Raw genomic sequence first — 20,445 nt, forward strand, 5'->3', positions numbered from 1 at the left:
GCGTTTCCGCTTTGTTTCTAGTGCCTTATCCCAAGCAAGAACTTCATACTTCAGTATCGATAACGAGACGTTAGCTAGCAGACGCCCGTACAGCTGCTTGGACCACCTAAATTTGGCATGATTCTCCCTATAGCGTTCATCGCCTCGTCGGACTTTTCGCATGCGTAATCTTCGTGGCTGTTGAAATTCAACCGATCAAAACTTGACTCCCAGGTGCTTCAACATGCGCTTCGGTTCAATCACATACCTTCCGATGTTGACCTCCATCTGCTGAACCGCCTTGCAGTTTTAGATTAGCAATACCTCTGTTCTGCTCATCCAGCCCTCGATGACGTCAATTGATTCCATCACTGTCATCTCCACTTCTTCCAGCGTCTCGCCCATCACCGTCAGTGACACATAATCCGCAAAATCAAAAATATTCACCTTCCTGAGCAGCGGCAGTGTCAAAACTTCGTCGTACATCCCATTCCAATGAGTTGGGCCGAGACTGGAATCTTGACGCCCGCTGTCACATGCATTGACGTATCCCCTTCATTTGCTTCGTATACCAGGATTGTGCTCTGGAAGTAGCTCTTCAGGATCTTGCACAGATAGTCGGGAACCTGCATTCTGTACAATGCTGCGGTGATGGCCTCCCAGAATTAGTATTCCACATCTATCGTGACCACGACGCAATATTCATCTCCTCTTCGTTTCTGCTTCGATGCTTTTTCAGCGAACTCGAGTACTGCTCGAATTGCGTCTACCGTCGATAAGCCTCTGCGGAATCCAAACTGCATTTGCGACAACCAGCGCTCACTCTCCGTACTCTTCGTCCGTCTTATAAGGATGATTCTTTCCACGAGTTTTCCGAGCGTATCCAGCAGGCAAATGGGCCTCAACAAGGCGTTATTTCCCAGTGGCTTCTCTGGCTTAGGTAGCAGCAACAGTTTCTGGATCTTCCAATTTTCTGGAAAGTTACCTTCGTCAAGGCACGATGAGCGGATATGCGGATATGCCAGGATGGCAGCTTGCAGCGCTACGTTCGGCATTCCATATAAACCAGGGGCGATTTTAGTCGTTTCGCCGATACTACAAGCTCGTAGTCAGACACTTGCCGTTCCTCCGCGATTGCTTCACCGTACGGCGTTGGTGGCCAGGACGTTGGGTCTTGCTTCGGGAAGAGACGCTCCATGATCAACTTCAGCTTGTCTGGGCACATCTCAGCTGGTGTCGAAGAACCCTTGATCTTTGTCATAACGACACGATATGCATTACCCTGCGGATTGGTGTCTGCTTCTCGGCACAGCTTTTTGTAGCAACTAGTTTTACTAGAATTTGAGTGCAGTCCTAGTGTCTCGAAAAGCCGTGTTTCGCTCCCTTCTCTGCATTTCCTTCCTTGCGCCTGTTGGTGTATTATCCACACTCTTTAATCTTTATGAGATCATCAGTTATGCTTGTAGATTAAATGCTTTTACTTAAATGAGTTCAATGAGAACCTGGCAGTATGAACGGAACGAGCCCCCATGAGTGTAAATCTTGTTCATTTATATTCAAGAGATTGCTGGATTGCTGATCGTTGGAAGTCCTGTATTCAACGGAGTTTTTGGATAACTCTAGTCAGTTGTTGCACGCAAATCTTGATAGACTATGTTTGTTTGTGTCTTCATGAGTTGTATCGTGGAACTATAAGATATTTATGGTCCCTTTGTTGCTAAATATACACAACTATTATTCTTCAGTTTCAATTTTTTCAAGAACTCTGTTTAAAATGCGAAAATACCAGAAACATTCTGAATGGATGAAACTTCAATTCAGAGAAAGTTGCAATTTTCATTCGAATGTCTGTCATAGTTGACATCATTGACAGCAGGTATCCTTTACCATCTCAGAGTTCACCTATCCATACCCTAATTAGCATCCAATCAACACAACACGGCGTCGTTAATTCGAGCCAACAACAATGATTCCGGTTTTTGTTGTTTTTTTTTTGCGGTCCACTCCTGTTGGTGGTGGCATGCATTTAGCCTGCAGCGTTGTTGTTTCAATTTCGCAAATAAATTACATTTTAATTGTATTGAAACAGCGTGAATTCAATAACCGCTCACTTTCAGACTTCTGTTTGTTTTGCACATACACTCTGTCGAGGAACTGTTCTCCCCAACCCCGTCCTCGCTCCAAGCGAACAGAACCAGTGGGCAGAATAAAAAATCGCCCATAAAGCAGCAAAACCACAGATAGAGAGTCAAACAATAAATACTTCCAACACACTCTCAAACGCATCCTCCGTCGACCCTTCCTTCACTGTCCTTACGCCCATTGGAGCTATCCATTATCGGAATGGCAATTAACATAACAGGTACACAATGGATCCTTCCACCTTCCCTCCCCGAGATCCGTTCGTCCACCCAGCTTGAACATCCGGATAAGCTTCAACCGACACGAGGAAAGCGCGCGATGCGGAAGCTGAAACAACAGAGATCCTTTTTGCCGCCGGATACCCTGAGCTCGGAGTCCGAGTTGCGTAGCTACCACCCCCTCCTTCCTCCCAGTCGATGAGGGAATGAACAAACAAGGAAAATGTAATCCGCAAAAAATCCTTTAAGGACGATGGCAATCTGTGGGTGGGAACTTAATTATGTTAATATTAAACTATTCGTTTTTATTTTCGCCTCGGAAAACGTCTGGCTCTGCGATTTCGGGGTGGTGGTCTGGTCAAGCGCGTTGCCGAATCTTACTCCGTGGGCTGGTGAGGTCACCATGCACGACTGGCATAAATCATTGTGGAGTTATATTTAATCAAATGTGTGAGAATGAGGTGGTGGAGTTTTAAATTCGAAACTCGTACATTGAAGATAGAGCTTATGGTCACGCGCTATACCATAGGGATCTGAACCACGAAGCCGAGTCGCGTTGGTCAACTGCCACTTGGTACGGGAGAATTGATTATGAATTATGACCTCATCAGCGGATGAGTAAATCAGGGAGTGTTTGTTTGATTTTTTAATCGCATCACATGGGGAAGCGTGTCATTAATAGCACGTGTGCTGTTTATTTAAACACTGTCAAAGGGTGGATCAAGAGCTGGAGCGGTATAATTTAAAATGTGATTCCTAGTAATGAAATTACTTGCGTAGAGATAACAAAGAGAGATTCATACTTTTTTATATTGAATTCCTGGAAGATCTCCAGGAATTCCTCAGGAGTTCCTGTAGGTATTTTAGGAGAAATTTTTGCTAGAATTCATGGAGGAACCCCTGATGAAATTCCTAGAGGATTTCTTGAAGGATTTTTTGAAAAATTCTGGAGGATTCCCTGGAGGGATCACTGGAAGAAATTCTGGATAAATCCCTAGAGGAAATACTGAAAAAATCCATAGAATTCCTCCTGCAATCTCTGGAATGAATCCCTGGATATATTTCTGTAGAAATCCCAGGAGGAATTCCTTGAGGATTCCCTTGGAGGACTCCCTGGATGAATTCCTAGAGGAATCCCTAGAGGTTAACCTGGAGGAATCCCTGGAGGTATTCCTGGAGAAATCTTTTGAAGAATCCCAGGAGAAATTCCTGGGGGAATTCCAGGAGAAATTTCTGGAGGATTCCCTGGAGAAATTCCCGGAGGAATACCTGGAGAAATCCCTGACGGATTTCCTGGAGAAATCTCTAGTGGAATTCCTAGAGAATTCCCTAGCGAAATTCCTGGAGATATCCATAGAGGAATTTCTGGAAAAATCCATGGAGGAATTCCTGGAGAAGCACCTGGAGGAAATTCTGTGTCAAAATCTGGAGGAATCCCTGTAGGAACATATGAAGTAAATTTGGAGAAATTCAAAGAGGTATTCGAGGAGGAATACCTGGAGGTATTCCTGGAGGAATCCCTGTTGGAATTCCTGCAGGAATCTCTGGAGGAATTACTGGAGGAATCCTTGAGAAGCTCCTGGAGGAATACCAGGACGACTTCCTGGCGAGGAATACCTGGAGGAAATTTTGGAGACATTCTTCGATTAATCTTTGGAGAAATCTTTTTAGAAGTCTTTAAATGTATATAAGAAATTATCTCCAAAAGCATCGATTGAAGAATGCCCTAACCATTTTCTCAAGAAATCTGTGAAGAGATTCCTTAAGAAGCTATAGGAGAATCAAGAAGGAATCGGTAGCCCCAAACATTTTCAAAATATTTTTTCGGAAAATTCAATGCAATTTGGCTTTATCTCTCATGAAATGAAACAAATCGTACCCATTCAACATCCCATTCGTTCTGCTTCAAAATCACTTCCCATTGATCTTCCGCAAAAACCCCCAACTATCTATTGATTTACTCGCATTCGGATTTGTTTTAATAATATCATCAATGTTAAATTATTCCAGTACAGTTCCACCGCTCCCCGTCCAATCCCGCCGTTCTCTCGAACACGTGTGCGGCTCTCCGATCCCGATTGCATTTGCATACATTCGAATATCGCACCCGAAGCAACCAACGTCCAGAGGACCGTCCACTCCGAATCGGTATTTCTCGTTATCCGACAGAAGTGGCCGCAGGAATACATTTATTTAGTATTCAAATTCTAAATTGTTATCTTGAGAAAAAGAAGCTCCCCAAACTGCTGCTCGTGCTGGATGAGGGAATAGAGCCGAGGTGGTATCGCTATCGAAGTTGGGAAGATTAATTCAAATACTAAACCACAAGAACAACCGCACGTACACGGGAACCTCATAGCTAGGACAGCAGGACACCCGGATCGGTGTCGGATACTGGCCATTTGTATGTGCATGTTTCCAGAGGGGGTTAATTTACATTTTGCGTACCTATACGGCAACACAGGATATTAGGGGTGTGCGATATGAATTGATTAATATGGTGATACGAATTTCTTGCATTATCAATGATGAAACGGAACGAAATCATACGCATTAAATCCTACAGATGCCTGTCTGTCAGTAACGCTTTGTAATGTTTCACCGAAATGTTTCATTGGGCACTATGACTATTTTTGAATTACTACAACAGTTTAGAACATTACAATTACCATTTCGAAAGACAACAAATTAAAGAACATTACAACATAATGTTCTGGAGCGTCGTAAATGTTTCAAAACAGAAGGAACACTAGAACAGCATTGCATTTAAGATTAGAACATTACAACAACATTCATACAACGTGCTCAATGAAGTATTAATTCAGCAGAAATTCAGGCGAGTTTTCAGTTATTAGTACCATGTGTTTGTCGATGTCAGGCAATAAATAAATTTGAAACATAATCCTCTACTTCTTAAAATTACATCTTAACTGGGATGTAGTTTTAGCTTTCTGTTCTTACAGCACTTTCACAGTTATTATGGTAGAGATCAATTCATAACTTAAGATTTCAAGTAGGCCAGACAGTTTCGAGCTGAAAACTTGATCGATTAGAACCACCAAAGTGAAAGGCTGTCTGGTTCACAAGATTTTGCTGTTGGCTTAACAGAAAAATATATTTTCCTAAATAGGCCTTTTCATGTGACTGGTCCGTCTATGCATTTGTTTACATCGGTGGAGGACCGATGCATACACGAGGCTGTCATTTTCATAGAAGAGCTTCCCGATCAGCTGTTTTGGAATGTCATGTGAATAGGCCTATTGTTGGTTTATAATGTATCTGTTGAATTTGGTTTTGTTTCACAAAATGTAGTTTTCATCCTTATTCTTTTGATTTTTTTCATGATAGGCTTGAGAAAAATATTTGTGTATCATCCACAATAAGGTATGCAAAATCAACCAAAACTCTTCTTTAGTATTGTATAGATTAAATCGGGAACAAACCCAACAACTTGTCTTAAGGCAACTTCATCGGTGGTTCAAATCACTGTTTGGGTCCAAATTTTTGGACCATGGTAAAAATTGGAGCTTGTACCGGTGTTGCAAATGATGTTCCAATTTTATTTTTCACCAATTTTCTGGTCTATTTTTTTGGAGCAGGCTCCATTTTTGGTCGGATTTGGAACAAGATTTAAGCTGTTCCAAATCTGATTTGATACACGTTTGTTTACTAGTTCGGATTTTTCTTCCTGATCTTGGTAGTCTAGGAAGTAAGGGACCAAAACTTGTCTAGGTGTGTCTAACAGGATTTCCTCTGAGGATTTGCTGCAGGAATAGCTCCGAGGATATTTCCTTCAGGAATTCCTCCCGAAAACCCTACAGATATTTCCATCACAATTTTTTTCGTGGATTTCGTCCAGAAATTCTTCCGGGGGATGGCTCCAAGAATTTCTCCGAGGATTTCGTCCAGGAATGGTCTGGAGATTTTCACCAGGATTTTTTCCAGGGATTTGGATATGAAATTCCTCCAGGCATTTCTCCAGAAATTCCTTCAGGAATACGTTCACATAATTGATCCGGGGATTTCCTCCAGGAATTTCTTTGGAGTTTTGCACTAGCTATTTCTCCGGGGATGTCGTCCAGAAATTTATGTGGGGATTTCATCTAGGAATTTCACGAATTATTCCAGGGAGTTACTCCAGGAATTCCTGCTGGAAATTTGCTCTAGGAAATTCCTCCGGAGAGTGTTCCCAAACATTCCTCCTGGTATGTTCTCCATGGAGAGTTTTTTATAAGAATTTCTCCAGGGATTTCCCCAAGAAATCCTCCGGGGATTTTATCCAGGAACTTTTCGGGGGATTTCCAAGAATTCATCCGAATATTTCGTCCAGGAATTCTTCTGAAGATTGAGTCTAGAAATCCATTAAAAAAATCCTCCGTGGATTTTCTCCATAAATTTCTTCGGGAATGTTTTCAGAGAATTTATCCAGAGATTTCCTCCACAAGTTTCTTTGGAGATTTGCACCAGATTTCCTAGAGGGATTCCTTCGGGGATTTCAAGGATTCATTTGGGATATCGCGCAAAAACTCCTCCTGGTATTTTCTTCAGGAATTTCTCAGGGGATTTCCAAAAGCAATTCCTGTGTGGATTTCGTCCAGGAATTCCTGTGGGAAATTCGTCCCGAAATTCTTCCGGGGATTTCATCTAGAAATTCCTTCAGGATTTTTTTTTTCAGAGAATTCATTCGGAGATTTCCTCCAGAAATTTCTCTGGGGATTTGCACAAGGAGTTTCTCCGGAGATTTCCTGTTGGGGTCAAACCTACGCCACTGTAATCCGATCGCAGGCAACCCTGCTCGTCGTCACAAACACTTATCAATTGACAAGCCGTCAAACCTTGACAGATAGCACTGTCGTAATATCCGCTAACCATTCTTCTCTAAACCATTATTTGTACCACACGAACAAGGCAGAGTCAGAATTTGTAGAAAGATATAGATCGTGAATTCGAACCGTCATCCTGTTGCTTTAACGTTGAACTAAAACTAGGAGACCAATTGTAAGTTAAATTGTATGTATTACTTGAACTACTTACTTATAACCATTCTTAATAAATAGTTGGAGCTCGCTTAACCTATAAAACGGCGTGCTACAGAAACTCCGAAAACGTCCGAAACGTTCCAACAAAAATCTCCAAAATTGCGGTGAAACACGCAGGAACGCTTGCACCAGGATGCCGGAGACCGATCTATTTGATTGCCAGATGTGCGAGCTCGCAAATAACATCGATGATATGGTGCAATGTGAGGGATGTACTAAGTGGTCGCATTATGGATGCGTCGGCTTTGACGATGGGAAAAAGGAAGAAAACTGGAAGTGTGCCGGTTGTATTGCGAAATCATCTTCCAATAGCACCGGCGGAGATTCCAATGTTCAAGCTACCGACGGACAGCAGAAGACAAGAGGCTCTACAGGAGGAGCAGAATCCATTAGTGATCTCGCACAGCTTAACCTTAAACTGTTAGAGGAGCGCAAGGCCGTCCTGTCGAGGGAGATCGAACTGCAGCACTCAACTCAGTTAGAACAACGTAAACTTCAGCTGGAGAAGGAGGCATGGCAAGCAAAGTACGATATTCTCAACGCGAAATGTGAATCAACCAGTAGCACGGTAGGAAGCAGCGGTCTCGGAAACTGCATAAGCCGTATGAATCAGGTCGCTGTCAGCCAGTACCAACAAACATCCGTGTCGGCAAGTACGGTGACGACTTCATTGAATCCCATGATGAGACAGCAGCACACCGCTACTGGAGGAGGAAATGCGACATCAGTAGTAACGACGTCATCGCGACCAGGCTGTTCGCTGTATGGAAGCGAATCGACATCCTTTCTTCCGCAAATTACTTCTACGATCGCCTTGTCTGCAAATCAACCATCAAGTACGTATGCGGTGGGACAAGCAACCAGTTATATGGGAGACTTCCAACCTGGAGTAGGAGCGAATCGTCCGGGATCATCGACGCCAGTGACCAGTGTAAATTGGGTGAACCCAGGGGCGAATCCAACCAGCTCCGCCCAGTGTTTGCCACCATACGTCAGCTCGATGGAACAGCTAGGAGGTCATCCGATGCCATCGGGATACGTAAGCCACCCGTACCAGGTAACCAGTAGCTTAAATAATTTCGCACCAGTAGGCCAGGTAGCTTTTTCACAATATGCTCACAGTAGCGTAGGGTCAGGTAATCCTTATTTGGATTCAATAAATACACGCTATTCCTACGCTCCTCCTCTCCTTCCTACAAGCCTTCCTCAAACCAACCCACACGTCTCACAAGCGCCATTCAGCGCGCAAACGATTCCCGATGCACAAATCGATAATTCGTCACCAACGCCTCGCCAACTCGCGGCGCGACACGTTATGCCGAAGGAACTGCCATCGTTCAGTGGTAATTCAGAAGAGTGGCCCATGTTCTTTAGTGCTTTCAACACCTCCACAGAAGCATGCGGCTACAGCAACGTGGAGAACCTTGGGAGGCTTCAACGTTGTTTGAAAGGTGGAGCCTTGGAAGCAGTCCGTAGCCGCTTACTGCTACCCTCATCTGTGCCACAAGTGATGCAAACGCTGCAGTTATTGTACGGTCGCCCGGAGCAAATAATATATGCTCTACTACAAAAGGTACGAGATGTTCCGGCACCGAAAGCGGATAACCTGTGTACAGTGGTGACCTTCGGAATGGCAGTGCAAAACTTCTGCGAGCATCTGGAGGCGGCTGGCCAAGTGCTTCATCTATCCAACCCTGTCTTGCTACAGGAGCTTGTGGATAAGCTTCCAGCGAACCTGAAACTCGATTGGGTAACATTCAAGCGACAGTTTCTGGTGACGGACCTCCGCGTATTCAGTCGTTTCATGACGAACCTGGTATCTGCAGCGGCTGAAGTCACTCTCACGTTGGATCAGAAAGGGCCAAAACCGAAGAAGGAGGAGAAGCAGAAAGGATTCGTGAATGCTCACGCTATGCCGTCCAGTATATTGGTGACGGAAAAGCCGAAAACGGAGTTCGTCAAGGCAGCATCGCCAATTACCTGTTTGGTCTGTGGAAATCCGGATCATCGGGTGAAGGAATGTCCAATCTTCAAAAAGATGGATTCTGACGATCGGTGGAAGGTTGTTCAGACTCATTACCTTTGTCGGGTATGTCTCGGGAAACACGGAAGAAAACCATGTCGGTCCTCCACGCGTTGTGACGTACAAGGGTGCCAATCACGACACCATCGACTTCTGCATAACGAAACAGCAAGTTCATCGCCTGCAACCAAGGCGACAACACAAGGAGGTGAAATGACGCCATGCAAAAATCCTACCGAAGGTGTGAATGCTCATCACACTCAGAGCTCCACGCTGTTCCGTATGTTGCCGGTGCGCCTGTTTAGTAAAGGAAGGAGCGTCGAAACACTGGCCTTTATCGATGAAGGTTCTTCGGTCACGCTGTTGGAAAGGAGTATAGCAGATGCTTTGCAAGCCAAACAAACCGAAATGCGTCTCTGCCTAACCTGGACCAGCAACATCAGCCGTGAAGGGGAAGGTTCATGCCAGGTGGAGGTCGAGATTTCGAGCGTCGGAGGAGGTAAACGATATCCTTTGAAAGACGTTAGAACCGTGGAGTCCTTAGCGCTACCGGCTCAAACGCTGCACTACAAAGAGCTCGCTGATCGTTTCGAGCATCTCCGAAAGCTGCCAGTCTCGGATTTTGAGTCCAAAGCTCCTGGAATACTCATTGGAGCCAAGAATACGCATCTCACCGCCACTCAACAATTACGTGAAGGTCGAGTAGGAGAACCGATAGCGGCGAAAACTCGTCTCGGATGGACAATCTATGGGTCAATGCCGAACGGGTCGAACATCGCGAGTTGTAATTTGCACATCTGTGGTTGCGATTCCGACAATACTCTGCACGAGCTAGTGAAGCAGTACTTCACGGTGGAGAATGTAGGAGTTTCGGTGGATCGGAGCCCTGATTCGGACGAAGACAAGCGAGCCAGAGCATTACTCGAGAAAACCACTAGACGAATCGAAGGCGGCTTTGAAACCGGGTTGCTGTGGCGCCACGACATCGTGGAGTTTCCCGATAACTACGCCATGGCAGTGAGACGGCTACGGTGTCTGGAAAGGCGCTTTAACACGGATCCAACTTTGTTCAAAAGCGTTCAGCGTCAGATAATGCAGTATCAACAGAAGGGGTACATCCATGAGGCAACAAACGAGGAGCTGGATGCTGTCGATCCGAGAAGGTTGTGGTTTCTTCCGGTCGGAATAGTGCGAAATCCAAAAAAGCCGAATAAGCTACGTATTGTATGGGATGCGGCAGCAACAGTGAATGGAGTATCCTTGAACAGCATGCTATTGAAGGGCCCGGATCTAGTGCAGCCTCTTCCAAATGTTCTCTGTGGATTCCGAGAACGCAAGATCGCGGTGGTGGGAGACATTATGGAAATGTTCCATCAACTGAAAATCCGAAAAGAAGACCGATACAGCCAACTGTTTCTTTGGCCCAATGAAACCGGTCCAGATCCGAAGATCTTCGTAATCGACGTTGCGACATTCGGCTCCACCAGCTCCCCATGCTCGGCGCAATTCGTTAAAAACTTAAACGCCACAGAGCATGCGGAAGCTTATCCAAGAGCAGCGGAGGCGATTGTACGTCGACATTATGTCGACGATTACCTGGAGAGCTTCGACAGCGAGGAAGAAGCGTGCCAAGTCATAGAAGAAGTTAAGTTAGTGCATCGGCTGGGCGGATTCACTATCCGCAACTGGCTCTCAAACTCGACAGCGGTTCTCCGACGGGTCGGGGAAGCCGAGACGAAAACAATAAAGATAGTTGATGATAGCGGATCCCAAGTTGAGCGAGTACTGGGTATGCAGTGGAGGTCGACCGAAGACGTGTTCGTATTCTCCAGCGAAGTTGACGTAGAATCAGTTATCCCTACCAAGCGAGGCATCTTACGATGCGTAATGAGCCAGTTTGATCCGCTGGGGCTCCTGTCACATTTCCTCATCCACGGACGTGTGATAATCCAGGATATCTGGCGAAGTAAAGCTGATTGGGACGACACGATAAACGAAGAAATCCTAGAAAGATGGCGTGTATGGACGACCAAATTCAAGGAACTCGAACAGATCCAAATATCACGTGCCTATTTTCCGGGCGTTACGTCAACAGACATCGAAGATTTACAGTTGCATGTCTTCGTTGACGGCAGTGAGACTGCTTATGCCTGCGTCGCCTATTTCAGAGCCACCATCAACGGAAAGTTCGAATGCGCACTTGTGGGAGGAAAAGCGAAAGTAGCCCCGTTAAAAGCACTCTCAATACCAAGGCTAGAGCTCCAGGCAGCGGTCATAGGCTGTAGGCTAATGAAAACGCTCTGTAGCAGTCACAGTCTACCAATATCGAAGCGAATGCTTTGGACCGACTCGAAAACCGTGCTCTCCTGGATTCATTCCGATCACCGGCGCTACCGACAATTCGTCGCTTGCAGGATAGGAGAAATTCTTTCCAAATCCAATCCTGAAGAGTGGAGATACGTTCCATCAAAAGCAAATGTCGCAGACGATGGCACAAAGTGGGCCAGAGGGCCGAATCTGCAAGCCGATAGCCGTTGGTTTAAGGCTCCAGAGTTCTTATGGAAGCCTGAGGAGTCTTGGCCACGTCAAACTGAACCTGAGGGCACAAATGTCGAAATTAGATCATGCAACGTCCACCAGATAATGGAGAGCAGCGAAATCGTCAATTGGGACCGCTTCTCCAAATTCGAATGGCTCAGGCGAACAGTTGCCTATCTTTATCGTTTTGCCAACAACTGCAGACGAAAAGCGAAGCAGCAGCCGCTACAATATTCGCACATTACCCGTGAAGAAGTACAAGAAGCCGAGAACGCCATATGGCAATTCGTGCAACAAGCCGAGTATCAAGAAGAGATTATCCAACTCCAGAAAATGAAAGAAGGCCATAAGTGTCGGTTGAAACGAACCAGCCCTATTTACAAGCTGTCGCCCTTCATAGACGAATATGGAGTGATCCGAATGGACTCGCGAATTTCTGGAGCAATCTTCATACCTTACGATGCTAAGTTCCCCATAATTCTCCCAAAAGGACATCGCGTGACAAAATTGGTCGTTGACTGGTACCATCGCTCCTACCTGCACGCAAATAATGAGACAGTCGTCAATGAAATTCGACAACGCTTCCATGTTTCATGTCTTCGGGTGCTGGTGCGGAATTTATCAAGAAATTGTATGCAGTGTAAGGTTCTCAAGGCCAAACCATTGAGCCCACGGGAGGCACCCCTTCCTGAAGCGCGCCTCAGTCCATACACTCGACCTTTCAGCTTTGTTGGACTGGACTACTTCGGTCCAATCCAGGTCAAGGTCGGGCGCTCATTGGTCAAACGTTGGGTGGCACTGTTTACATGCCTTACCATCCGTGCTGTCCATCTAGAGGTGGTACATTCGCTATCCACTGAAGCGTGCAAGATGGCAATACGACGATTCGTCGTGCGACGAGGAGCTCCATTGGAGATCAGGAGTGACAACGGTACCAACTTCTTAGGCGCCAGTCACGAATTGATTCAGCAGATCCAAGAGATTAATCAGCATCTGTCCGCCGTATTCACCAACGCTACAACCAAGTGGGTATTTAACCCAACGTCAGCCCCTCACATGGGTGGATCGTGGGAGAGACTGGTCAGATCTATCAAGATCGCTTTTTCAGCCCTAACGACCACCAAAAATCCAGATGATGAGACACTTCTGACGTTGATGATAGAGGCAGAAGGCATAGTTAACTCTAGGCCACTAACGTTTGTGCCTCTAGAAACAGAATCCCAAGCGGCTCTCACACCGAATCATTTTCTGTTGTTGAGCTCGCGTGGAGTCGCTCAACCACCAATGACCATCCCAGAACGTCCCGAGTCCCTTAGGACCAACTGGCGAATGACGACGAACCTGGTGAATCAATTTTGGCACCGATGGGTGCGGGAATACCTCCCAACTATCGCTGTCCGTACCAAGTGGTACGAAGATACTAAGGACCCGAAGGTTGGAGACCTAGCAATCATCGTAGATCCATCGGTTCGAAACGGCTGGCTGCGTGGGCGAATTCTTTCCGTTATCATTGGTCGGGACGGAAGATGCAGACAGGTTCTTGTGAAGACATCTAGCGGTGTACTACGGCGTCCTGTGACAAAGGTTGCCATCCTGGATATTAAGCCAGCAGAGCGAGGTGATGTTGAAGGTAACGCAGTACCGCCGGAAGTTCTGGACCTGCATTACGGGTCGGGGGATGTTGGGGTCAAACCTACGCCACTGTAATCCGATCGCAGGCAACCCTGCTCGTCGTCACAAACACTTATCAATTGACAAGCCGTCAAACCTTGACAGATAGCACTGTCGTAATATCCGCTAACCATTCTTCTCTAAACCATTATTTGTACCACACGAACAAGGCAGAGTCAGAATTTGTAGAAAGATATAGATCGTGAATTCGAACCGTCATCCTGTTGCTTTAACGTTGAACTAAAACTAGGAGACCAATTGTAAGTTAAATTGTATGTATTACTTGAACTACTTACTTATAACCATTCTTAATAAATAGTTGGAGCTCGCTTAACCTATAAAACGGCGTGCTACAGAAACTCCGAAAACGTCCGAAACGTTCCAACATTTCCTACGAGGGTTTTAAGGATTCCCTCCAGGGATTTTCTCCAGAAACTTCTAAGAGGATTCCCAAAAGCAATTCGTTCTACCGGGGATTTTTTTTCGGAGAATCCATCTAGAGATTTCCTCCATGAATTTATCTGGAAACAGCACCTGGAATTTTTCCGGGAATTTCAACCAGAAATTCTTTAGGAAATATCCTCCAGTAATCGGTCCGATAATATCCTTTCCGGAAATTTCAAAGATTTGCCCGGGGATATCCCCAAAGAACTACTTTGTTTACAAGAATTTCTCAGCGGATTTAAAGAGATATCCCTCAAGAACTCCTCCGAGGGTTTTCTCCAGAAATTTTTCCGAGGCTTTCCTCCAAGAATTCCTTCATAAATTGCTCCGTAGATTACCTCCAAACATTCTTCTTCGGGGATTCGCTCCAGAAATTCCTCCTGAGAATTTCCTCCATGAATTCCTGCGGAGATTTTCTCCAGGAATTCCACTGGGGAATTTGTCCTGAAATTCTTTCGAAGATTTCCTCCAGGAGATTTTTTCAGAAAATTTATCCAGAGATTTCCTCCAGAAATTTCTCTGGGGAATTGCAACAGGAATTTATCCAGAGATTTGCTCTAGAAATTTCTCCGGGAATTTCCTCCGGAAATGTCAGGAATTCCTCCGAAGATATCCCCCAAGAACTCCTCCGGGGATTTTCTTCAGAAATTACCCTCGGAATTTCGTCCAGAAACTATTCGGGGGCTTTCCTCCAGTAATTGCTCCAGGTATTTCCTCCAGAAATACATCCGATGATTTCCTCCAGAAATTCTTCCGGGGATTCCGTCGAGGATTTCCTCCAAAAACTCCTCTGGCGATTGACTCCACAGGTTTTTTTTTTTTTTCAAATATTTCTTCGGGAATGTCCCCTAAGAACTTCTCTTGAGATTTTCTTCAGTAATTTCTCGGGGGATTTCCTCCTGGAATCTGTCCGGAGTTCCTCCAGGAATTCGTTTCGTCCAGAAATTGTTTTGGAGTTCCTCCAGCAATTCCTCGCAAGTTCCTCTTGAGGTCCACCGGGAATCACTCCGAAGTTCTTACAGTCCAGAATTCTTCCGTTGTTCCTCAGGAATATTTCCGGGGTTCCTCCAGGAGTTTATCTGAAAATTCCTTCAGACTTCCTCCAGAAAACACTCCAGAGTTGATCTGGGAGATCCTCAGGAATTACTTCGCGAAGATCTTCTGGAGATCCAACGTGAGTTTGTCAGCAGTTCTTCCTCAATAATCTCTGGAGCTTCTCGGAGAATTCTTTCGAAGCTTCGCCGCGAACTACTTCGGAATTCCTCCTGGAATTCCTCTGAAGTTCATCCGGGTACTTCTTCGGAGTTGTTTCTTGCAATAAACTTAAAAATTCTGCTGTTTCTTTCCACTATTTCTTTGTTTTTGTTGATCACATTCGAAATGGATAAAAAAAAAACAAATACAACAATCGGTGCATGAGCGTGCGGTTTGGTCTATTTTTACTGGTCTTTTTAATTTTGGTACACATTTGGACCAAAAAATGGACCACCGGTGAAGTTGCCCTTACGGACTTGAAATAAACTACAGCTGATTTATTGCAGCGATGGGAATTCCTGTCGTTGCGATGGTTTTTCGGACGCTGGAGTAGAAATCAGCTCTCTAGTGTTATGCTCGACAGACATTCTGAGATAAAATATATTTTCACTTAAACTTTGTGATAAGCGACTAGCTCAGGGCTTAATCCCAAGGTCGGCAGTCACTTACTGAGAGAAGACCCACAACACCATTTTCAAAGAAACCACCAACGACGTCACAGGCAAATCAAGTCCTCCTTCCTTGAAATGAATTAACGCAACACAATGAAAGCTACGCTTAAACATATTTATTCAGTGAGAGATACATTGATAAAGGGGGGGGGGTTATCGTTGCGGCCGTTCTGCGGTGAGGTGCGATGGGGCCCATGGGCATGCATGAGAGAGAGAGAGAACATATATTCTTGAGGTACTTGCCACTCGATGAGTTTGGGAGCGTGTTCACAGAATCCAGGCACGTGGTCCCACCGGCTCGGGTCTATTGGCTTGCGGACGGCCGGGGAAGTGCAGCTACGATTCCTGGGTGGCTACCCATCGTGAAGATCCTTGGTTGGTGAACAGAATACCGGCTGTATGGGTTGCGGAGAAACGGATGTTTTGGACGTTGACCACGATGGATTGTGTCTTAGGGTCGGCTGTTTGCGAGTGGGTTCTTCAAGCAGGGTTCTTCAAGGGTGATCCGACGGACCATTCGGGACGTTGGGTCCGTTTCCTCCAGTGACGCCACGAGACTCGTGTGCGGGGTGGCAACTCATCGGATGTTGGGCTGCCTATGAGCGGGGGTAATCCCACCGGGCCTCACAGTAGTCCTCACCTCCACAACTACGGTTGCCACTTCATCACCACGTGTGACACGACAATAACTAGGGGCTTGTCGGCCACCAGCCTCGAGCTCGCCACCAAACTTCACTACTCCTTTTCCGGCACGGCAGGCTCGTCCTGCCTTCTCCTTCTTATGAATAACTCGGCCACGTGGAGCAACTTCGTCGGCGATACTGGTTATGGAGCTGCCACGAGCCGTGGATCGGAGTTCAAACTTTCCAGGAATGGCGGGAGACACTTAGGGAGATTCCACTCTCGGCGTTCGGCTGGATCCCGGACACTCGAAATCACTCAGGTGGTCGCGGATCAATGGCTTCCTGTTTTTTCGTAATAGGTAATTCCGTTGCGTTTTCTCGACTTTTCGGTTCGACGTCTCGTTATCAACTAACTCTCGCGTAACATTACTAAAGGACCTATGTACAAATGAGAGATTCTCTCCTCTTTCGTTCTCTATTGATTATAACAGTGGAATACTAAAGATTTTGGGAAGTTTTTTACTATAGATCGAAAGTCAATTTCCTTGACTAGCGGTTCATACAAAAAGAGCAACAGAAGAGATTAATGTGACTCAGTTATTAATGAAAGAGAAAGTAAACAAAGAGAGCCTCTCAATGTTAGATAGGTCCTTTAGTAATGTTACGCGAGAACTGTTCTCCTCCCATTATATTCCCCCTGAACGTTCTCTCTCATTTGACCCTCTCATTCTCTCCTCTCTCTCTCAGTGTTCGGAACTAGGGCTGCCAACATTGGTAATTTTTAGTGGAGACTTGAGGGTGAAATTTTTCAACGAGGGGTATTTATATTGACCTATCTGCTGATAAAATTAATTTCAATTCTACTAAACTATGCTATGTACAACAAGAAGACCAAAAAAAATTAACAAAACCCTAAACTAGCTAAGGCCTTCAGCCTCCTGCTCCAATCGTTAGATTGTTGCCTTTGGAAACGGTAACAACTTATCTTAAAATCCTTTGGGCTGTTCATAAATTTCATAGGGGGAGGGTGGGTGTCATCGAAATGTTACAGCTCATACAAAATTCGTGAAATATATCGTCAGAAATAGTCATTTTTGGCATTATGAAATTTATGAAAGAACCCTTTACCAAATCACTTATACTTTTAGTTTCGTCTAGACGCCAACAAAGTACGGATACGAAACAATGATCAAAACACAACAACACACTTTGACGTTTCGTCTTAACGTACAACATACAAACTTGCATCCTACAAATTGTATAGAAGTTTGGACTATCCTACTTGTACGCAGGCCAATTACTGTGCTGTTCGTTATTAGCGGAACATACATGTTCTACAATTTTTAAACCGGAATCTTTATTTACAAATAAATACGAAGGTTCCAAAAGTGAATTAGATCGTAAATTGTAACACTTTGGTTAAAAGGACATTTAGTTCGTTTCAAATAATAGCCAGAATGCGTTTCAAGTATTATCCCAAGGCATTTTTATAAGTTTGCAAAGCATTCCTAAAGTTTCTGGAAGTAGGTTCAGAATACAGATAAATTTAAAATAAGCAATAAACAAGTCCAAAGGAGTAAAACAATTTAAGAGTATTCGGAGGTTTTCAAAGCATTCTCAAAGGGGACCCAGTTACACTTCAGAGCGTTCAAATGGGTTGCTAATATCTCATCATAGGTTGCAAAATAGTTCTTAGGGTGTTTTCAAAAATTCCCAAAATCCCATAGAGTTTACCAAGATAACCAAAATGGGACTGAGATGTTGTTTTCAAGGATTCCTGAAGGCTTCTTTGGCTCCTTCTACAAGGCCAATAGAAATATTTTTAAAAAAAGAACCTTGGATGACTTGGATGACTCTTTTCGAAGTACAGGAAAACTCTAGGATTCTCTTGAGAACATCTGAAAACATATGAACACTGTGATGACTTTTGAAACTTGTGGGAAACTCGACAACTATTTTTTTTTTTTTTTTTTGGAAACCAGTAAAAATTGCTTGGAGCCTTTCGTCTTTTTTTTTTGAAAATCAATGAAGATTACCAGGTACATACGAAAACACCCACCAGCAGCCCTTGTTACTTTTTTCTTGGAAACCTTTGTTAACACTTTAGGGACCCCAAGGGCAACTACTGATACGCCACAAAACCTCCCAAATTATCCCTTTGAACCCTTTGAAGCCCACTGGTGATTTTTGGAATCTGGTGATCTGGTTTTGAAGATATTGCGATTTTACACGAGGGACCGAGAGAATTAAAATATCTTTGACGGCCATTTTGTTTTTGGTCAATTTCTAGAAAAATAGTTTCATTATTTAGATTGACCGCCCTCAGTTGCTACTCCGTTATTGCTAGAACAGCTGTACTTATGAAGGGAACCAAGAAACGCTTCTCGGGATCAATACCATCGTCAATTTGTGAGTACTGGTGCTTTCATTATTATAACAAACAATAACGGCGCCGGCTGCATCCGAATGCAGGTCAATTTGGGGATGGCTGGGAAATGTTGCGTGTGGAAGCCGAAGAGTCCTCTGTACTGTCACTAGAAAACACTGGGAGTTTGGATATGGAAAAAGTTCATAACGGTATTCATTCAGATTCGAAATATCGCATACCCTTACTAATGATAGTATGCGCCGTTGATGAAGCTGCTGCTGATGATGATGATTGTCCCCCGACTGGACTAAAGTGGATAGGAGCTCCGATTCCGGATCCGAATTTCAAAACTATCCATTGCATCCAATTCTGACATCCCCGGGAAATTCAAGTACCATTTGTTCCTCTGCTGTTCGGGATGGAAAGCGGGGAGAGGGGCGAGAATTGCTACATTCTACACTGGCTACATGCTACACATGTTTCTGTGATGCCGAAGCTGATGCTGCTGCTGCTTCTGTTGCGAGTTGACCATATTGGAAATGTTCTACATTTATTGATGTCCTGCTTTCGGGGAGCCGTATTCTCCCGTTGTTAACCCCTCCGGCTACTGCTGTTGCTGCTGCTGATGATGATGATGCAAAATGGTTGAATCCGACGGTTGTTGGTGCTGGCGATGGTCAATTTGCATTGCTTTGCGGTTGCGGAACAATATGTGCTTTTGTGCTTTCGCTCTGCGTGGGATGCTCTTTAAAGGGGCCTTCCCTTCTGTAATGATCGGCCATTTGTTTCGGACAGTCGGTTAAACAAGGATACAAGTGTTTTTCAAGCTAGCTCCCGGGAGAGCAGTGCTTTCGAGCTTAAAATAGACCCGCAAACAATCTACAGTGCAAATGGACTCGGTTGGACAAGGTTTTTGGAAAGTGCAACAAAACTTCGGTTGAATAGTTGGAAGTTCTCGATGCACACATTTTATGGAGATTGATGTTTATTCAAGTTTGTTTTGTATGCTCTTTGTTTTTGAACCTAGTAATTGAAAGTTTGCCTTCCAAGGTAATCAAAGTCATTGCAATTGATGATTATTTTTCTATGATATATTTTACATTCATTAAGTAAGGCCACAAGATATGTCAACATATCTACATTTCAAATAGTGGACAAATTGTTAAGTTGATCAATTCATAAACTTCTCAAAAATTCGGAACTCATTTGAGACATCTCTTCAAAAATTCAATTCAAAAAGAAATTAGAATATTTCCTCCCAGATTCTTTCAGGATTAACTACAGATACTGCTCTACAAATCATTTAGAAAAACTCTTGCTCAAACCATCTCTGAACCCGCACAATAACTCCAGTTAAGATTCCTTCATGAATTATCCCAACAAAATGATTAACAGCCCACATAATTTTCTGGATTTTTTTCCAAGGAATATTCAGAAATTCCTTTAGATACTCACTTCAAATATTCCTGTAGAAAGTTTTAAAGCTACTGGATTCGGCACTGCAGTCTTGGGAGGATTCAAAACGATGTTTTTAGATTTTTCCATAGGTTTCGACTCAGAATCGAGTCTTCTTCTGGGTATACTTTTAATTTATTAATGATATCCCCGGAAGAAGACTCGATTTTGAGTCGAAACGTTGGGAAACATCTAAAAACATCGTTTTGATTCTTCCCAAGACTGCAGTGCCGAATCCA

Source organism: Aedes aegypti, chromosome 3 (genome assembly GCF_002204515.2).
Source record: "Aedes aegypti strain LVP_AGWG chromosome 3, AaegL5.0 Primary Assembly, whole genome shotgun sequence".
Taxonomy (NCBI): domain Eukaryota; kingdom Metazoa; phylum Arthropoda; class Insecta; order Diptera; family Culicidae; genus Aedes; species Aedes aegypti.